At 33.0% G+C, this 16,708-nt stretch overlaps 1 protein-coding gene across 7 annotated transcripts in view; it reads left to right on the top strand.

Annotated features, from left to right (window-relative positions):
• Bmpr1b (bone morphogenetic protein receptor type 1B) overlaps positions 1-16,708 on the top strand; it is a 399,910-nt gene that overhangs the window by 257,871 nt on the left and 125,331 nt on the right. The window lies entirely within an intron of this gene.

Raw genomic sequence — 16,708 nt, 5'->3', positions numbered from 1 at the left:
TCTTTCTTATTTTGTCAAAAATATAAGAGAAGCTGATAGAAGGAGAGAGGAATGTGGACCTTATGCTTCCCTTTCCCTTTCCATTATATTCCATTTTATGGCTACATACTTTACAAATGATTTCTTAAATGTATTTCCTCAATTCTAAGAAACCAACTTTAATATAAGCTTTTTTTGGAGAAATTCTACTCTATTAAATATCATTTGTGCATTATAAGCATATGAATAGGCATTTTAAGATTCTAGTATTTGAGATATATTTCAGAATATGCACTTAAGAAAGAATAAATGAAAATACTTTCCCCAACTTGTTGAAAAAATTGCTGCCTACCCAATGAAACTTGAGTTTGTGATTAACTTTGATACTACAGCTGAACTAGGTTCATTTTATTAAGTTAGGATGAATTTTTAAGAATTATTTCTCTGTTTTCATTTAGTGTACTGCAGTCATGTGTTACTTAATGATGGGTTATATTCTGAGAAATTCATTACTATGTGATTTTGTCATTTTGTGAATACCTTAGATTGTGCTTACAGCAAACTAAAACAACTTGACATTAGGCATTATAATCTCTTGGATCACCATGATCTATGCAGTTCATCACTGACTGAAACATTGTTATGTGGTGTATGGCTATATTTGATGAAAAGTCATTTTGAATATTATTTTACAAAATATATATGTGGTTATGTGTAAGATTTTTCTTGTGTCACCTGTATGTTCTTGAATATGCCCAAATGGTTCAGCTCTGATACAAGAATGCACTCTTATTCCAAGCTGAATATTTTTTCACGTATTAGTACTTATTTTATGATGTATGTTTGTATATTTAATGAGGTAGAGTTTCTTCTTCTGAAGCTCATGGTAAGTTGAAGTTGACTCTACGAGGTTGAGAAAATATGACATTTAAGATATATTTATGGAGTATGTGACAGGTTCAAACAGAAGCTTTCAAGGTACTCTTATTCTCTACTTTGATGATATATCTGAGGGAAGCTTTCTGTTTGATAAGAGGATGGAAGGATTGACTGTGAATGTGGAGAACCTGGACTCTGAGTCTGCTTCCACCACCACCAAGGAACTGTGAACTGTAGTGCATTAGATACTTTCCCTCCGCCTCAGCTTCTCTCATTTGTAAAGCAAGATCTTTCCCTTAGTCCCTCTTCCTTTGTGAAGAATGGTGAACAGGAGTTGGGAACCTAGTCAGAGACTGGACAGAGCACAAAAGATTGAAATCTAATGAGGAGATGACCTTAAGACAGAGCCAGAGGGTTGGAAGACAAGGGACACTTTAAAGATTTCAAAAGAGCCTAAACCAAACAGGTTTAGAGGACAAAGAGAAGGAGTGACAGATATTTTCATGTTGGGTGACCCAGGCAAATTGACTGAATGTCCATATGGTTTATCAAGATAGAAAATAAGGAGGAGCCCATTGTAGGGTGAAAATGGGTCCTTTACATCTCCATGTGTAAATGCAATCTTCTCAGACCCCCCAGATTAAACTCATTATCCACCTTATTGCTGTCATTCTGTACTTGCCTTCTCTATTTCATTCCTAAAAGCTGTTTCCATATATTCCAGTGGATGGTTGTTCATTCCTTTGTTTTTTTTTCCCTGAAGTGGTACCCTTCTGGTTTCGAGAGACTACCATGCTCAGTCAGCCACTGTACTCACACAAGTACTCCCTAAAATCTCCATCATATAGCACCTTTTTTGGTGCCCTTTCCATTTCTTTTGGTGTTTTGGTGTCCTTTGCTCTCAGAATCACCCCTGTTCAGCGAGGAGAAATCCATTACTATTTAAACAAAGGGAGTTGAGTAAGAAGTATCTGCTACTTGAAGTAACTTGGTACATACAAAGATTTTGTTATGCCCTGTCAGTCCAGCTCTTTAAACACCAGGGAATTGGAAGGACCTTGATTGATACCAGGAATTCAGTCACCCTTTAATCCAGAGCAATGAGATATCTTCACCTCACGTCTTATGCTCTTGACGCTTAAGTGTTCCATAATAGCTAAAAAAGACTTGTTTCAGAGTGATTTTTGGTGTCCATCTAGATCAAAATGGGTTGACATACTAGCTCCCATTAGAAAGTGTTGGCTTCTCATGTATTGGGGTATAGTATACATGTTTAATTGTTCATGTTCTGGATATATGCATTTTGTCATTTAGGAATTGCATTTAGATGCAAGTAATGTAAATTGGAAATAACAGTAGAATAAAATAGAATATTTCTTGAAAGTTCAGAGGTAAGCCACCAGTGATTCTGTGGCTTCTTCAGGGACCTCAGGGACCTAATATCTTTCCATTTTTCTGCCCTCACCAGCCTGGCAGGTGACTTCTATCTTCAGTGATACATAGTATCTGCTGCTGTTTTGGTTCCCACATATAATTTCTAAGCAGCAGGATAAGAGATGGATGTGAGGGATATAATTTATGTACAAGGCTCCTAGTCAATCACTTTCTTGTAAGCAGCAGTTCAAGATATCCCATCTTTGGTTCATTTCATTGCCAGATTTTAATCAAAGAGCCATATCATAATTTTTTAGCTGGGTGTATTGCTACTGTGAAAAGCAAAGATTCTGTTCTTAGGGAAGAAGAGAAGAATGGATAATGAGTAATAACTTGCCTGTTCTGCCTTAGTCATTCTATTTAAGAATATTGGAAATATTTCATAGATAAGAACAATGGACTTTTCTCTTAATTCATATACTTAAAAATGTGCAGATTCCTCATTCTGAAATGTCTTTGATAGAAAATGAAAGTTCATTAGCCATTTAAAATAATTTTTTAAGTCTCTGTTGTTTTGCTCTTCTTAATACATTAACTTAAATGCATACTTCCATTAAGAGATTTGAATATCTTAGATAATTGAGGAACTGTGGGATCTACTACAGACGTCTCTATGTCTGAATGCACAGATATGTCTAGAACCTTAGGTATGTTAGAGGGAAGGTATATGATTAAGGCAAAATGAAAATGTGAGGTAGTAATTTGTCTTAAGTTCACAAGTGAATAAATTGTGAATTATTATTTTAGTTAAGTTAGTGTTACTAATTCAAGAGAAGTTGATTTTTCATATAATTGAATGATTCATTTCTAGTCCTCAGCATAAGTACTAAACCTTGACTTTATATACTTTGATATGATTGTACCTATGCTGCTTCTAATTAATATTGATTTGGAATTAATATTGGCTTAGGGACAGTTATTTTTGGTGTTTTTCCAGCTGTGTAAATACCCCTATTGCATAAACAGACTAAATTTAATCACAGAATTTACTGTGCTAGCAGTATTTACAACTTCATTGTGGACCCAATGTTTTAAACATCTGTCTTTCATTTACTATATCTTAAATATAGACTTTTATAACACAGGCAGAGTTATATGTATTTATACAAAGATGCTATAATGAAATCGTTCTTGGAGGAAGGAATAAAATTTCTGAGAAAAGAGTTTCTTAACAATTAACACACTTACTCAACAACCCTGTCTCCCATATAAAGAAATAGGTATCTATCAAAAAATAAGAAAAAGTATTTTTTGAGAGAAATCCTGAGAGGTAAAATTTTAAAATAATATTGAAGATGTTGAATGGAATATTTTAAAAGGAGAGATTTATGTTGTTTTTAAAATGTCTTTGTCATGTGTGAAACAAATTATGCAACATTTTCATTAAATAGCTATTCTATCAAATTAAAAAAGTATGGGCTTCAAAGAGAGATAGAAGGATGTACAAAGTAGAGAAACAGATCTTGTAAATATGATTTTCAAAAGTGACTTTTTTCCCACCAAACAACGGCAGTATATCTGTCCAATTTGATTATGTAAAAGTAGAATCTTATTTTATAGTTAATTTTTTAGTTTGAGCCCTGCAAGGCTAGTTCCTTGTGTGTTTCCTCCAGCTGATTTTATTTTGGATAAAATTATTTTTATCTGATTTTCCTTTGAGAAAACATGGACATTTGCTTCTTTGGCTGACTTACAGGTATGGGTGAGTACTGAAGGACCCACATGAATAGGCTTCACACAAGAGAGCCCACCCCATGCAGAGATGCCTCCCAGGCTAGTTTTTGTGTTCTGGAAAAGGCTAAGTTGCAGGAGAAAACAGGTACTGTGACTGCACTGTTTGTCAGAATGTATGCAGTCTTCTTTCTATGTATATGGTAGCAGATAGTGTTCTTAAAGATAAGAAAAGATTAGAAAATGTTAACTTCTAGAATAGTACTATTGATATATGAAATAGAAAAAAACTGTGGGGTTAAAGAGGACATGAATTAGAAAAAAGAAATTGAAGTCATCAGCCTTCATTGAAGTATAGCTGTCTGGAGCACTTACTATTTTACCTTATAACATTAACTTTCTTTTGTACTATTTAATTAAAATTTTGTTTTATATTTTAAATAAATATATAAATTTATATATTTATCATTTTCACTAATTTCTCTTAAGAAAACTTCTTCAGAATTCCCTGTAGCATCTAGCATTATGCCAAACATTCCATATGCCTAAGATAAAGATGTTTAACTGGATCCAGATGACAAATTTGATTGGTAGTTGTTTCTTGGTCCAGTGTTTGAGGATTCTGATGCTAGGTTTGTGTTGTTAGAAAAAATATGGGGACAAATTAAGACAAGGACCCTGTTTTGTTTGTTTCTGTATATCTGGTACTCAGAATAGTACCTATCAAGGTGTAGTATTAGATAACTGTTTGTTGAAAGAATGAATAAATGATTCTGTAACAACCGAGAAAGCAAGTAAGTATTAAACATTCTGGCCATTCTTTTCTAAATCGATTCTAAAGTTTTTTTTTTTTTTTTCCTAATTCTAAATTCTCTAATTAGTATAAATATGTATTGATTATACATATCATCTTTCAAAATTAGAAGCTAGACTATTTTATTGATAGAATTCACTTAAATGTAGATTCAGAAATACAAAAAATAAGTTTAGTAAAGCCAGACTTTTCTGGGATTCAACCATCTTGATTTAAGAAACAAGAAAAAAATCTCCTCACCTGTTTAAATTGTTCAATTTTACTATGTTATGTAAAACTACAGCTAATGTTAAATTAACTGAGTTGCATTACTCTTCAATTTATATTGCATTTTATATAGTGTGAAAGCCCATTAACCTGGGTGTGAAATAAGCTTTGGAAATGATTGAAATCTCTCTTTTAAATAGGGAAAGATTATACTTATACCTTTTATCTGATTTTATCATTATAACATCAAAATTCAAAAAGAGATTTAATCCCTCTTTGATCTCCATCTTTTATATATAAGATGAATTCTTAGAAATTAAGTGGTTAGATTTGTAACTTTTAACTACCAGGGATAATTTACCACTGGAGTCCTGAGTCAACACTGGCTATTCTGAAATTTTATTATTCCCAAGTAATTTTTTTTCCCACTAAATTCTAGAAAGGACATTCTTCTAAGACCAAAATGATTCTGCTGTATGCAGAGTGTCATCCATTAATCCCTTTGGACTCCTCAGTGTATGATGAGAAGAGGCAGTAATAGCATTGGCCCTTTGTCAAAGTGTGTTCCTTGGGCCCCAGAGGTCTTGAGGAACTTTTGGGATATCTGTGAATTAAAAACAATTTTCATAATACTGAGATGTTATTTGCCTTTTTCACTCTGATGATATTTGCTCTGAAGGTTCAAAAGCAATGGTAGTTAGGCACTGGCACTTCAGCACAAAAGTAGTGGAAACAACTATGTTATTTGACATTGTGGTGTCCCCTGGCACACGATTGAAGGAAAAAAAGAGAGGGGAGGTGAACTTTTAGTTTTAAAATGTCCTTAATAAAATGGTAAAAATGGTTTGTTTATATTCCTCTTTAATATTCTGTGGGATGAAATGGAAACAGGCTTCCTTTTACATATTGAAGGACAATGGTTTTACTCAAGGAATTCCTGCTAACCTAGTTCCTTTTAAATGGAACAACACTTCTAACTGAAAACATGACTAAAAGACAAACTATGAAAATTCATGCTTGGCTATGGGGTAGACATTTTCTTGAAAATGAGTGAAATAAACCTGTTACTTCAAAGAAAATAATTGACAGTACTTGTGAGGGGGATAAGATTTGAGGTTTTAAGTAAAAACTCCAGTTTTAGAAAATGTGTAATTGCCAGTATGACATTGAGAACATTCAATATTAAGTCCTTTTGTGTTATACGATTTGTATTATTACTAGATGTGATATTTGGTTACTGAATAAGGGAATTTGTTACCCTTGGGAAGTTCCAGATGACTCAAAGAACTGATATTTCCAAATGATCAATGCATGACATAAAATGATACATGGATTAAAGATTGGTTTAAAATGGGAGATAGTAGAATGGATTTTAATGTAATAAGGTACATATATTTGATAATGGCTCAGATTCTGCATCCTAACTAAACTTCAAGAAACTAGTCATTTTTGAATTTCAGAGTAATATTAAGAAGAATATCCACAATGTCTAAAAAGCTTATTAAATATTTCCCCTTTTCCAACACTCCATGGGTAAGACTTAGGATTGTCTTTATTTACATCAACTAAAGCAACTTAGCATATTGAATGCAGAAGCAGAATAGAGGCTCTGTCTCCTGTTAAGATTGACACTTCTCATCAAATTATTTTTCCTTGGGGAAAATGGTTATATTTTATGAAAATACTGTGGTAACATGTAATAGATTTATTGGAGTTATTTTTTTAAAAATCAATATTTTAGAAATACTTGTAATTTCTAATATGGTATATGAAACAAAGATAAGTATATACCTAAAAATAAACCTAAATAGCAAAACATAAAAATACAGCTAAAAAGTATAAACAAACATAGATAAATACAAAAGTTTACTGGATCTTTCATCCTTTTTAAGAATGTCAAGGAGTCCTGAGACCAAAAGGTTTGGTGACATAGCTCTCAACTTCAGGTTAGAGCAGAGAACTCTGTTCCTCCCTATTTCTGGAGTGACCATGCTTACCATATTAGTACTGTCTCAGTGTAATATTATCCTTTCCATTTTTACATGTTTGATAACGTTCACTAAATGATTACCTTTTATTCTCCAAATACCTGGTTAGGTATTAGGAGTTATTTCAAGTAAAGATTCTACCCCCCTGCTTATTTTTAAGTTCCTCTAAGTCCAGGTCTACACATTTTAATTATGTAGATTTCCCTAATTATGACAAATATGTTGCGTATTTAGTTTACACTTTGCTATTTTCTTGCAACTTTAAATATATGCAGATATAACTTGGTCTTTGCTTTCATATTTTTGCTGTTACTGTAACAGTGATTAGCTAATGTTTAAGTCAGGGGATCATTTTTTCCTGTGCCCCGCTTTCTTTCTGGTATGTTAAAAGGAGAAAATTGGTAGATATCTTTGAACCACATTGAATGTATGACTTATAGAGATGAGAACAGAAGAGTAACAGTATTTGCAAAGGAATTTCCAGATCTCCCCTAACTTTTGCAAGTTTCAGGGCAGCAGTACAAATGTGGAAATACAGACAATATGTTAAAATATTTGAAAGTTATAGATTAAGCTAACACACTGTTAAATAAAATATTCAACAAATTATTTAACCCCTTTTGCTGACAAATATGTGGTCTTATCCATAATAGAAAAAATATAGGTAAAGCAGTAGTTTATACTAACTAACTACAGATAGCTCAAACTCAAAATGATTGTTATTTTCCATGAAGGACTATGATTTATTCTCTGGAGACCCAGCAGCCTTAGTCAGACTAGAAAAGATTAGAGAAAAGGATTTATTCTCATTTTGGGCTCTTTCAGACTTTCCTTCTAATCATTTGACAAATCCATAGAGGACACACTCACTTGTCTTTGTATGAGTGGGAACTCTCATCCACAAGAAGGCTCAGTGCTTATCATCTTTATGCTCTTTCCTCCATGCCTCTGTCCACTCTTACCATAAGATGCTCAAGTGAGGGATCTCAAGTGTTCTCTTCAGTATTCAGCAAGTCAGGCAAGCAGCCTCCTTTTAAGTTTCTTAAATGAAATTGAAGTCGAAAGGCCTGGTTCCACTGCAGAATTCTAAGATTTTGTTTGAATTCTGTGCTGGGCCACTGCTGCCTTGGAAGAGATGATCTGACCATGGTCCATGACCACCTACCTTTTCTTTCCCTCTGCCTTCTTACTATACTACATGGAACTTCTTTGACATGGATGTGGACATCATGGCCCTTTGGTTTAAGCCCTGTCTCATATGGCCACCAAGTCATTGCCCCTGGTCCTGTTTTGGGCTAGAATTGTGTACTGTTTCTCTGGGAGGTAAATTCCAGGATCCCAGGCATGCAATGAATGTTTGAAGGGAGGAATGGTAAAGGATACAGAGACAAATTCTCTTGGAACTCAATGGGTCAACCCATAACTAGTGGAGCATGCAAACAAAAAGGGTTAGAGCCAGTAACTGGAAAGTGTAGACCTCAGGAGAGGGACATTGTTGTCCATACCTTTTGGCAATATTGATGTGGGCCATATATGATTTGTATTGTATTAGAATCATCAGGTCTGATTCTTAAAAATTCTTTCTCTTAGGCTTCACCCTTTATTGTGTCTAGAAAGCATGTGAACCAAAGAAACAGTTAAGGTTGTTGTCAGTCACATGTAGTGTCTGAGGTCTTTCCTGGGCAGATGAATCTTTCCACTTAGTATCAATATTTCATTGTGGCTTTAAAAAAAATCTCTTTAAACCTGTAATCTAATTCTCTCAGCAATTATATGAGTTTGTTTTTCCCATGTTTCAGAGTATATACTGTTAATGCTGTTGGGAAACTGGGGTCTTGAAATGGCCTTAGGATGTGTCTTTCCAAGTTTCTACATTTTTATTCATCAGGGTTTGCAAACAGCACTTTTGTAGAACAGTTCCTGTATAAAGTGTTGTTTCCTGAGAGATCAGATGCATTTATATCAACATAAAAAATAAAATACTCTTGTGAAATGGGTAAATAGTTATAGAATCCTTCTGTGGGAAAGAGGGTCCTTTATAAATTTGAGGAAAATACCATCACTTCAGTAAAATCAATTTTTTTTTAAGTAAAGCCAATTTTATTATATAAATTAAACTATTTATTGATGAAATAATTATTATAGAATGCATGTTGATCATATATAAATAAGGGTCTAAAATTTGCATTGTGATTTTACCAATAATTTGCATTTACAGTGCTTTTTTCCTCCCAGATTTTATTTATTTAGCACTAAGGAATTATACAAAATAGTGGAATTTGTTGTTGCATACTTTCCATGCAAACAATATAAGAATATAATTTGGTTAATTTCATTTTTTAAGATGTATTATTAGGTTTCAAGAATGATATTACTGTCAACAGAGAGTTATGAATTGAGTTGGAGGTCATATGGAAATATCTATATTGTTTTTGGAAAGTATTTTTTAAAAAGAGCAAATAGATTTAAAAGTGACTAATAATAGTTCCATAAAGCAAATAATGAAGCCATTTACTCTGCACTTTTTAGAAAGTGTGCTCTTAGGCCCATAAAGTGCTATTTAGTAGCCAGGGGGGTGCTAGTTACCAATAACCACACAGTACTCTAGTTGTTTCCCAGAGTTAATATTAACTACCACAGATTTTTAATTTATAATGTGAAAATATTTTAGTCACTGGATTACCTGGATTATTTAGTATTTTGTATTCCTGTGAAATACTGAATGGCCACTTGTTCATGGACTGACATGACTTTTTTATGCTACTATTTGTGGGATTATTATTTTGCCTAACTAAAATGTATTCCTAGTGATATGTATCTACTGTTTATCAAAACTTTTAAAGAAATAAGCCTAGGATTCAGTTTTGGGTTGCACAGACAGACATAGTATGGTTAAGAAATGGAAACTGAATGGGAAGAGTTAATCTTCAAGTTCAGCTAGAGCTATGTTTGCTGATCCTTTTCTGCTGCTGCTTGTTAATTGGCACCTCAGACTTCATACTAATTAATGGGATAGCAAGGGGCAGGGGTGCCATTCTATTTTGATAATCCTTGTCAGCAATATCTGTGTAATCGTCTTGTTTAATTATAGTGAATGTGCAATTGGGGTACATGAACTTTCAACAACTTTTTTTTGTTTCCCATTGGAAGTTCACTGGTCAAGGACAGTTTTTCAATTTGTCACATAGTCAGGTTTCACCACTGCGGTTACTAATTCATTCAAATGAAAATCACTAATGGAGGTAACTTGTTTCTTTAAAACAAGACAAGTACAACTCAATTCAGAGAAATGAAAAAAATGCTTCAGTTGTGCCCTTTTTTTTTTTTTTTGAGTGAGAGTGAGAAATTTTGTTTAAATAGAGACATTTAATTTTAAGAGGACTTAATGGATGAAAATATTAGAGTAATGTTTTCTCTGGAAGGAAGAGCCTAGGCAGGAAGTCAAAATAAATGGAACTGCTTTACTTAAGAATTTGCAAGGTTTAGCTGTGAAATGACTAGATAAATGATTCTGTTGGAAAGTTAGGTACCTAGTATATGATGTATATTTTGCTCATTTCCATTTTAAAGAGACTTATGCTTCCAAGTATAAATGTAAGTTTAGGTAAAATAAATTTACTGTATAAGTAGTTTGAAGTTGGGGGACTGGTCTTAAAATTGTAATCTGTGCAGTGCATTATTTATTTGGGGGAAGTGGGAGAAAATGAGGGAGGAAAAAGGCAAAAAACACCTCCTTGGCTGTTAATACCTTGAAACTTAGTGGAAAGGAAATAACACCCAATTTATAAGAACTCCAATGTAAACAAACAGGAGCTATGATAGGAAGTAGCACTAGGGCCAATTTATAAGACTTGGTACATGTTCATTTTTCAGATAAACTTCCTGTACTTACTCCTAACCTTTTGGATCAGACCAAAATCAAAATAAATCTTCCTCAAATAGTGAAAAGAAACATTTAAATTGAATGATATTTTTGGAAAATCAGAAATAGTTCCTTCTAGTATTGGTACTTCGATAAAATTTTAAAGTATTATTGAAGATCAAGTAAGTTTATATGAACTTAGTTGTTATGCACTTTATAGTTTACTATATAATAATGAAATTTTACCATAACGTATTTGTATCTAACCAGATATGCTTGATTCAACTTAATTTAGATTTGTAATTAAATGAAAATCCAGTTTTTAAGTCTGAGGTTCTCAACCCAGAGGAAGTTTTGTCCCCCAGGGCACATTCGATAGCATCTAGAAACATTTTTACTTTTACCATTGGAAGGGGTGGAGGTGGCATGAATAAATGAGGGAATGCTGTCTAGTATCCCATGATGTGGTACAGGCCCGAAAAAGAATTTTCAGCTCAAAATGTTAATGTCTCTGGGATTGAGAAACTTGCCCTACCTCAGTGAGGTCATCTTCTGATGAAACACTGTTTTATTTATAGTTTTTTTTTTTTTTTTGTGGTGCTGGGGATTGAACCCAGGGCCTTATGCTTGCAAGGCAAGCACTCTACCAACTGAGCTATATCCCCTCCCACTGTTTTATTTATCATCAGTGGATTTTGATGATGCTGAAACTTCCTGAAGAAATGCTGTATTCACTGAAAGAAATAGTCACATGTGGTTATGCATGTTTTGGGTTGTGTGTGGTTAACTAGCAATAGCACATTTCTAGTTTTTATTTTTTATTTTCCTCATACATTATAAATTGTCCTGCAGTAATAAAGTGATTCATCAGGGGAGGGGGTCCGAAATATCTTGGGAAATTGCATTTACAAATTCTTTGTTTTTTTTTTTTTTTCACTTCACACTGTATTTGTATGCAAAATGGAGGAAAGTACAGTACTCTGTTCACCTAGAAAATATACAGTGAATGTGGTACTTTGTCCTATTGCATGACTTTTAGTTTACAGAGCCTTGTGTGATTTGCTTGGTGTGAAGTAGTTGTATGTTAGAAATTTTTCAAAGTTTTAATCTGTGAATAGTAGATAAAATTTAAACCATGTACTTATTGTAAAACCAGTAGATTGATTTGAACTTAAACACTTTAAATTTTAACTGCTCATTAATTTTCTTTCGTGATTATAAATGCTGATTAGGGTATATCACATGCCCTTTTGGCATTTTGGTATATATCATTTATATAAAGTTACTAAATCAGTTCTTATTGGTTTCCGTATATAATAGGGTAGAAGTGCTATGCAAAAATTGTAAAAATTATATATGTTACAAAATATTTATATATGTGTAATATATAATATATTTATATATGTGTAAATTATATGTGTGTAAGTTAGGGAGCATAAAAATACTTCTCCCATTGTACCTAAGAAATTTTAAGTTAACATTCTTCATATTGTTTGAATATTGACTGACATAGGTGGAAATATTTGCTCTTGGACCTGTCTGTTCTCAGGTGTCCTTGACAAAGCAAGTTGTATCTGAAGAGCTGTGTGAGCAATGCGAGGGGCTTCTCCTGTGTTCCTAGAAGATAGCTTGTTAAGTTAATGAACAATAACTTGTTACAGAAGCAATTTAGCATATTTTTGCATTTTGTTCCCTGGGGGAGAAGAAATAGGACGTGCACCCTGGCTAGTAGAGCTATACGTAGAGAACGCCTTAGATGGGGAGAGGCTTTATGCACAGAAACACGGAGGCTCATTCAGCTCAGTGACTGTGGTATATTTTATAAGGAAACCTGTGTCTAAAAATAGATGCTGAATGAAACTTCTCTTAGAGAGCAGGGCCATATGGTTTTTAAAGGGCCACTTTGTTTTACTGGAAAGAAAATATGAAAACTCCTCATTTGGAAGCAAGTCTTAGTAGTGGCTGTTAGAACACATCTTTTGGGGCATTGTTCCTGGGTAAGTGTTCCCAAACATGTTTTCTCACCACATTGTTTAAGTAACAAGCTTAAATAGCCTTTTTCGTAATTCTGTTAGAATGATACGAGAAATCATTGGTAATCATTTGGCATGGTCAGTTTTTTTTTTTTTTTCCTGTGACTATTGGGAATGTTCAATATGTAGAATAAGATGTGAAATTGAAGCAAATTGTACTGAAGTTACAGGTGACCTTTGCTATTTATAGTTACATATTAATTTTCTTAAAAATTTACGTGATATTCCTAGTCCATAGTTTTACTGTTGTGTCATATGAGTAGAAAGTATTTTTATTTCTGTGTTTACAAGACCATGTAAGAATAGAATCAGTTTCTCTGGCATCAGTGAAATTTCTCAAATTTGGGTTTAGGAAAAAAGTAGGTGAATTGAGTTTTTAAATGAAACTTTTTTAGAGTGATATTAAAATAGTATATTTCTTGAAACTACTACTGCTAGTTTAAGTGAATGAGAAAGATTTAATGTAAAACCTGTTTTCCTTCTGACAGAAGAGAAGAGGATGTCCTTTCCTGTTGCAGGAAGGACTGAGTTACACATCATCAGTGGTATCTTAGCGCTTTGGCTAGATGTGGGAAATGGAAACTACCCCATTAGCAGGGCCTTACTCTAGAGTTCCAATTGAGAACAACCTCAGATGCTTTCTTTACTTACATAAACACAGAGCAGGTTGAATATTGTTTATTCAAAATGCTTGGTTCTAGAAGTATTTTAGATTTCAGATTTTTTTAAATTTTGGAATATTTGTATATACATAAGGACATATCTTGAGAATGAGATCTGAATATAAACACAAAATTCATTTATGTTTCTTACATATCTTACAGATATAGCCCGAAGGCAGTTTTATACAGTATTTTTAGTGCACCTGCATTTTGACTGCATCCAATCACGTTAGGTCAGGTTTGGAATTTTCTACTTGTGGTATCATGTCAGAGCTCAGAAAGTTTTCAATTTTTGAATGCTTGGGTTTTGGAATAACCTGAAAATCTTAATTTTCAACCTTAGAGATGCTCAATCTGTATGTAACTTCTTTATAGAAAAATTACCAAATTTTATTCTCCTTAATGTGACAGTAGTTCCCATTTGTAATAGGAAACTCATAGGACTCAAAATATGAAGCCTATTATTTTTCCAGTTTAAATATACATCCACTCAAAGCTTTTCTCCATACCTTTCTTCCCTCCCGTGAGACCTCTGCCTTCTCCTGTACAGAACATGCTGCCAACAAAACTTCTAGTATGAGATGTTTTAAATTTATATGTTCTTTCCAACTATTATGTCAGAGACTCTTGTACTTACTTCAGATCTAGAAGCAATGATGGCAAGCCTTCAAGACTCACTTCTTTTAAAAATGTGTTTATGTGCATTTGTGTAATATGTTTCTGGGTTCTTGCCTTTGAAGCACATGCCCACAAATGAAACAGACCTCTCACATCAAATGTGGTTTAATATATGCAAGTTTATGCACATGCATGAAAGTGTATATTACAGCATGTTTTAATGTGAAGAATTTAATTTTGGGTAATCTCTTATAAATTACAAGCTTTTGCATGTGATACATCATTTGTTCACTGTGACGGTATTGTGAGCCATAAGGGAATATTGGTTTTATAGCAAGAACTGATGCTTAGAGGGATTAAATGACCTACTCAGTATTGCAGTAGAGCTGTGACCCTTAGTCGAAGGCACTTTCCAGCAGACCACACCAAAAACACATTTCAAAAACCAATAGGATGACTCTGCTTATAGTACTGTTTAATTCGGAATTACTGGATCTTTAATTTAGCCAAGAGGCAAAAATTCTTAGTCACTGTAGTGGTGATTCTTTTAGCTAATATATTGAAGTCTTTCTCTGTACAATGCATATTCTTAGAGGTCAAAATGATACTGGCTTCTCAGTATATGTATAGAAGTACTAAGTATCAATCAACTTGGTATTTTGCACTTGAATTTCTTTGTAGCCATCTTTATCTGATCAGGTTCTCAGAAGTTGCTGCTTTAGTAGGTTATAGTACACAGTCACGAGGAGAAGGTGAATGGGACAAATTTGAGGCTTGACCTTTAAACATGAAAGTGATTTTCAGAAGTATCTTCATTAGGAATAGGTATCTTTTTTGAATATCTGTTGTAGAACTTTAATCAAAATGTCAGTTTTCTAGAATTTTTTTTTCTGTTTATGTTAGAGTAGGATTATTTATCAAGATAAAGAATATTACTCAATTTGTGTTATGAGTTTGAAAGATTTAATGCAGTCTTTAATAACTTTAAGACAGCAAATATTTGTTAAACATTTAATATAGTTAAACATTTGTTTGATTTTTATTTTAGCTATCATAGGTTTATAATTGCATTTATGTGTCACAGGTATGCTTGACAGTATGTACAGTACATCTTATTCCACTTTATAGAAGTTGGAACATAACTTTATTGTATTATGTGGAGGCTTATATTTGACTCTTTTAATTTATAACATGTAGGTCACATTTGTGATTTCTATGATTCTGAAATCCTGGTTATGAATTTAACCCCAAATTATAATATTAGAATCAGTTCTAAAATTATAGAAAGGCATAGCCTCCAGAATACCATTGTAAAGCTCTACCTTCTACAAGTTGATTTTCTGTCCTTATTTACTGTCTATGCAAAGCATGAATTGTCACCATTTCTTTCTCCAAGTATTTAAAATCTTACGTCCTCAATATCATTATGAGTATTTTTCATTTTCCTGAAGAAAGAAATTCTTTAGTATTTATACAATTTTTAGAGACTATTAAATTTTTTCATGTTTATATTATTTTAGATCAAATGGTAATTATGAGAATTATTGCAAAACTCGATTTTCTAAAATGTTGTCAAGTGTGCTAGCTAAATTTTTTTAAAGTCTGTACTTTTTATAACACAAAAGGCAGATTTTTCCTAACTATATATTTAAGGTTATCTATAGTCCAGGTTATTATTTTTTTCTCTAAACCTCATTAAAAAAGAAACAGCACTCCTTTAGGGTCAGTAAAACAGCTAGCTTTGTAGAACATGATGAAAAGAAATGTTTGTTAACAAAGCTCGAAGAACCTGTTTCCCAACTAACTTATTTTGTTTTGTGTGTGTTTTATTAAAAAATAAAACTAGAGCTAGTACTGATTGTTTCATGGATTAATTCCTTGGCTTCTGAAATGCTAAACCAGTTATCTGAACTTATCTGATTAAAACCTGAAGTAGAAAACCAAAATTTCTCCATTTCTTATCACCAGATCCTGCATGCTTTTCCCCCAGTATGTGATTTTGAGGGGGAAACTAGGCTTGCTTTATTGTTCATCTTTCCTTTTGAACTGGATGATAAATGCAGAGCCATCATGTCAAACCTATTCTGAAAACTTCCATAGTAACAATGAAGCCTTTGTGATGAAAATAGCACAAGATGGCTATTTACCAACTTAATAATCCTGAATTTATTTGTTATCCATATTCCAGTGTACTTTTGCACATAACTTGTCTTCAGTTTATAGGTACGGAAAACATGAATTAAATTACATTATTTAAAAGAGAATAAAATCATTTAGCTTTCAGTCTTGTCCTTTGATCTCCAGACCACTCAGATAATTAAATCAATAGATGAAATACCCGTATTTATGCACATAGATTGTCCGGTAAGTTCTATACTACTTCTTGGTGCTAATAATGATCTTTTATGTTTGTATTAGTTTTTGCTTGATAGATCCAACTATGTCAAAGATCTCTTATAGTTTATTTCTTGTAGAGATAAACTTTCCATAAGGCAAGAGCCCCTCTAATAAAGGAAAGTACACTATTATTCCAATGATTTAACTTAATGATGATCATCTCT

The sequence above is a fragment of the Sciurus carolinensis genome, chromosome 10, assembly GCF_902686445.1.
Source record: "Sciurus carolinensis chromosome 10, mSciCar1.2, whole genome shotgun sequence".
NCBI classification, from domain to species: domain Eukaryota; kingdom Metazoa; phylum Chordata; class Mammalia; order Rodentia; family Sciuridae; genus Sciurus; species Sciurus carolinensis.
The sequence above is the reverse complement of the archived record's forward strand: the minus strand, read 5'-3'. Positions and strand labels throughout refer to the sequence as shown.